Here is a 5,851-nt window from a genome sequence, read left to right on the forward strand (position 1 = left end):
AGTCCAAAATGATGCTAAGGTTAAGAGCTTGAGAGCCAGTAGGGAGGGTGGTGGTGTCAAATTGGAGGAAAGGATTTGGAAGGAAAGATGAAAAGTTCAGTTTTGGATGTTGTGAGCTTGTGGTGCTGGTAGGATATCCGTGTAGAGGTAAATAATAAGCGCTTAATGAATATCATAAAATAAATAAAACAAATAAGATGTGTGGCGTAATGGAAAGAACATGGGCCTGGGAGCCAGAAGGACCTGAGTTCTAATCCCAGCTCCACCACTTGTCTGATGTGTAACCTTGAGCAAGTCACTTCACTTCTCTGTGCCTCAGTTACCTCATCTGTAAAACGGGGATTAAGACTGTGAGCACCATGTGGGACAGGAACTGCATCCAACCTGATAACCTTGTACCTACTTCAGCACTTAGAACAGTGTTTGGGACATAGTAAGCGCTTAACAAGTACCATCATTATTATTAAATACCAGATTGCAGCAAAGGAGGGACACGGGGGCTGGAGAGGTAGATTCAGGAGTCATCTGCATTGAGGTAGTATTTTAAACTGTCAGAGTAAATGAGCTAGCTCTCTAAAGGAATGACTGTAAATTGAGAAAAGAAGTACAGTGCTATGCACACAGTAAGCACTCAATAAATACGATTGAATGAATGAACCTCAAGAGGCACCTTCAGTTAAGGATTGTGCAGCAGAGGAAGAGCCAGAAATGGAGATTCATTCATTGTGGGCAGGGAATGAGTCTGCTTATTGTTGCATTGTACTCTTCCAAGCGCTAGACAACCAGCCTGGGAGTCAGAAGGTCATGGGTTCTAATCCCGACTCTGCCATCTGTCTGCTGTGTGACTTTGGGCAAGCCACTTCACTTCTCCGGGCCTCAGTTCCCTCATCTGTAAAATGGGGATTGAGACTGTGAGCCCCAAGTGGGAAAGAGACTGTGTCCAACCTGATTTGCTTGTATCCATCCCCACGCTTAGTACAGTGCCGGGCACATGGTAAGCACTTAACAAATACCATAATTATTTTTTTTAAGGAGGAGGGAGTTCCAGGACAGAGGGAGGATGTGTCAAGGGCTGGGTTGCTGTGGGAAATCAGAACTGTGGGATGGTGAGTTTGGGAGAAACTAAGAATGCGAGTTGAGATGTAATGCGAGAAAAGAACTCATAAATCAGAGGGAGAGAACTGATGGAGTGTCTTAGTACCCCAGCGCTTAGTACAGTGCCTGGCACATAGTAAGTGCTTAACAAACACCATTATCATCATTATCATCATCCTCATTAGTACAGTGCTCTGCACACGGTAAGTGCTCAATGACTAGGATTGAATGAATGAATGAATGAATAAATGAATGAATGAAAGAGCCCTTTCTTATACTGTTCTGACTTTAACCACAAGGTGTCGCCTTTGCCAATGAAAGCTGAGCCACATTTCACATCTTCAAATTACCTAGATTTTAACCTAGATTTTTTTAAAGGGATTTTTTTTCTGCCATTTTTTTTCAAATATTGACATAGGGCTTTCTTTCAAAAGTATCCCCAAGTCTTACCACGAGGTATGTGGGGACCTCTTCAGCCCAAATTTTACACAAGACCTCCTTTATTTTAAAAACTAAGGAATATCTGTCTGTGAAAAAAAAGTATTTTAGACAAATGTTTCAGAAATCCCTCAGAGTTAGCGATTTAGATTTTCTTCCCCAGGCAACACAAAACTAAATGTTGTAACCAAATCATTTTTTCTGAAACCCCTTTCTGCACGCATCTCTCCGCTTTTCAGAAACCACCAATTGTTACCCATTTCTCTCCACATCAAAGCAGAAACTTTAGACCGTTGCATCAGCTCTCTTACCCTACTTATCCCCTACTTATCCTCGCTCTTCCCTCACTATAAACCAGCTTACACTCTTCATTCCTCCCAAGCCTCTTCACTGTTCCTCACTCTCACCTGCGTAGAAACCCTTTCTGTTTCAAATTTTCAAACCTCAGCTTTCCCCATCTTCAAACTCCTCCTGAATTCCCATCTCTCTCAGGAAGCCTTTCCCAATTATTTTTTTTTCTCCTCAAGTCATGATCTCCCACTATCTCAGCATTTATGCACTCACAATTACAAGCATCATTTCATACATTCTACTATTTAGGTAAATAAATATTTAGGTAAATATTTCCATTCTCTTTTTCCTCCCAACTGTAAATTACTTTGTGTCTGTCCCCTGCTCATTAGATTGTTTTGTGGTTCCTTCTATTTTAGCCCACGTGGTTAGTAAAGTACACCACACGTAATAGACACTCAGTATATATTATTAATAGATGTAGCTCCAGCTGAATACATGATGGCTCTTCAGACATGTACATGTATATGACATGTGCACATATGATTGGTTAGAATTTAATGGCTTGGCCCAGAGCCTTAGTTCTAAGAGAGTGTGGCAGAATGATCCAAGATATGGATTATTATTATTAATAATAATAATTTTTCTGCCATTTTCAACTATTGACATAGACAGGACTTTCTTTCAAAAGTACCCCCAAGTCTTACCAGGAGGTATGTGGGACCTTCAATAAATAATAATAATGTTTATTGAGTGCTTACTGTGTGCAAAGCACTGTACTAACTGCTTGGGGGAGTACAGTATAACAACAAAAAGATACATTCCCTGCCCACAGTGAGCTCACAGTCTTAGCATGGCTTATAGACCTAGTAACTATGACCACTATCCTCTACACTCTAAGTTCAAATTGACAGCACAGGCATTGTGTCAGAGTTGTCTCCAAACCTCCTAGGTGGCTCACATTTAGTATTCTGTAGTTTTCCCTAAGTCATTATTTCCCTTATTCCCTCTCCCTTCTGCATCACCTATTCACTTGGATCTGTAATAATAATAATAACGATGGTATTTGTTAAGCGCTTACTATGTGTGAAGCACTGTTCTAAGAGCTGGGGGGGATACAAGGTGATCAGGTTGTCCCCCGTGGGGCTCACAGTCTTAATACCCACTTTACAGATGAGGGAGCTGAGGCTCAGAGAAGTTAAGTGACTTGCCCAAGGTCACACAGCAAACATGTGGCGGAGCCGGGATTAGAACCCATGACCTCTGACTCCCAAGCTTGGGCTCTTTCCACTGAGCCACGCTGCTTCTCTGTACCCTTTAAGCACTTAATATCACCCTACCCTCAGCTCCACAGTACTTACATCCATGTCCTTAATTTATGATAACATCTGTCTCCCCGCTCTAAACTGTAAGCTCACTTTAATCAGTGAACACATCTTCCAACTCTGTTGTATTGAACTCTCCCAACCTCTCAGTAGAGTGCTCAGCACACAGTGAGTGCTCAATAAATGCCACTGATTTATTGGAGAATCAATCAATCAATCATCTCCTCCTCCCCATCCCCCCAGCCCTACCTCCTTCCCCTCCCCACAGCACTTGTATATATTTGTACAGATTTATTACTCTATTTTACTTGTACATATTTACTATTCTATTTAGTTTGTTAATGATGTGCATATAGCTATAATTCTATTTGTTCTGACAATTTTGACACCTGTCCACATGTTTTGTTTGGTTGTCTGTCTCCCCCTTCTAGACTGTGAGCCCGTTGCTGCGTAGGGACCGTCTCTATACGTTCCCAAGTGTTTAGTACAGTGTTCTGCACACAGTAAGCGCTCAATAAATACGATTGATTGAATGAATGAGTGAATGGTATTTATTGAGTGCTTACTATGTGCAGACCATTGTACTGACCACTTGGGAAAGTACAATACAACAGAATTAGCAATCAATCAATCATATTTATTGAGCACTTACTGTGTGCGGAGCACTGTACTAAGGGCTTGGGAAGTACAAGTTGGCAATTAGCAGACACATTCTCCACCTATATTGAAACCACAGCAGCTTGGTTGAAACAAGGAACTCTCCCTCCATTCTGCAGTGTAAACAGGAATTGGCCATAGCTATGCTTTTCTCTCTACCAGACAGACACTGAAACATTTGGCTTGACAAGTCAAAGCCACCAAAACGTGTTGGGTTAAAGGCAGCTCAGAGATTAATACTATTTTGCAGTAAGACCAGTACTTACTTTTCATCACCTGCAGTTGTCACTAGGCATTGTCCGACCTCATCTTTCAGGAAATACCCACCCCACACTGACGACTCTGCTTATTTAAGGATCCTTCAGAAAACTGTTCTAGGCACTTGAGGAGGAAACCGATTTAGAGATTATCCCTACCTCTGGGAGAATACAATCAACTCTGTTTGATCAGTGTCACCAGGACCCACTAAATGTAAGCTCCTTGTGTGCATGGAATGTGCCTTTTTATCATTATATTGTACTCTTCCAAGTCCTTAGTTCAGTGCTTTGCACACAGTAAGTGCTCAATAAATACGATTGAATGAATGAATGAAATATCTACCCTGGGCAGGAAACTGTTCTAGATGCTTGAGGGACAAACGGGAGTTAGAGATGATCCCTGCCCTCAAGGAGAATACAGTCCAGATGAGGGAGATGATAGATTCATTCAATCATATTTGTTGAGCACTTACATTGTGCAGAGCACTGTACTAAGTGCTTGGAAAGCACAAGCACAAGTCAGCAATAAAGAGAGACAATTCTTTTCCACACCGGGCTAGATGAATACGCCCTGGTTATGAGTTAGGGAATGCATATAAATAATAGGCACAAGTGAAAATATAAACAAATAACAAAGAGATAAACTAAGAAATGCAGGAGTGTGGAGGTGGCTTGCCCCAAAGGTGGAGGGATTAAGCAGGAAAGACTTCTTGAGAGAGGTGACTTATTAGAAGGCTTTGGAGGAAGGGAGGGATGGGGTTTGGTGAGGTGTAATGACTGATCTCTGCCAGTCAGTTGATGAAGTGAACAGGACTAAGAATAATAATAATAATAATAATAATAACAACAGTAGTAGTAGTTTGTTAAGTGCTTACTGTATACAAAGCGCTGGAGTAGATCAGATGAGAAACAGTTCTTGATGGGTTTCACAATCCAAGTGGGTGAGGGGAAGAATAAATATTGAATCCTCATTTTACAGATGAGGAAACTGAGGAACAGGGAGGTGAAGTGACTTGCCCAAGGTTACACATACAATTATTCGTATTTATTGAGCACTTAAAGAGCTTGGGAGAGTCCAAAATAACAGAGTTGGAAGACACATTCCCTGCCCACAATGATCTTACAGTCCAGAGGGGGAGACAGACATTAATACAAATAAATAAATTACGGATATATACAATATGGGGCTGAGGGAGGAGTGACTAGAGGGTGCAAATCCAAGTGCAAGGGTGACACAGAAGGGAGTGGGGGAAGAGGAAATGGATGCCTAGTCAGGGAAGGCCTCTTGCAAGAGATGTGCTTTTAAGAAAGTTGTGAAGGTGGGGAGAGTGATTGTCTGTCAAATATGAAGAGGGAAGGCATTCCAGGACAGAGACAAGATGTAGACAGGAGATTGGAAGAGAGATAGATAAGATAGAGGTACCGTGAGAAGGTTGGCATTAGAGGAATGAAGTGTGCGGGCTGGGTTGTACTAGGGAATCAGGGGGGCAAGGTAGGAGGGCACGAGGTGATTGAGTGCTTTAAAGCTGATGGAAGGAATTTCTGTTTGGTGCTGTGGTGAATGAGCAACCACTGGAGGTTCTTGAGGAGTGGGGAAACATGGCCTGAACGATTTGTAGAAAAATGACCCGGGCAGCAGAGTGAAGTATAGATTGGAATGGGGAAAGACAGGAGCCTGGAAGGTCAGCGAGGAGGCGGATGCAGTAGCACTGTACTAAGAGCTTGGGAGAATACAACAGAATTAGCAGACATACTCCCTGCACATAACAAGCTTACAGTCTAGAGGGA

The sequence above is a fragment of the Tachyglossus aculeatus genome, chromosome 17 (genome assembly GCF_015852505.1).
Source record: "Tachyglossus aculeatus isolate mTacAcu1 chromosome 17, mTacAcu1.pri, whole genome shotgun sequence".
Classification (NCBI taxonomy): domain Eukaryota; kingdom Metazoa; phylum Chordata; class Mammalia; order Monotremata; family Tachyglossidae; genus Tachyglossus; species Tachyglossus aculeatus.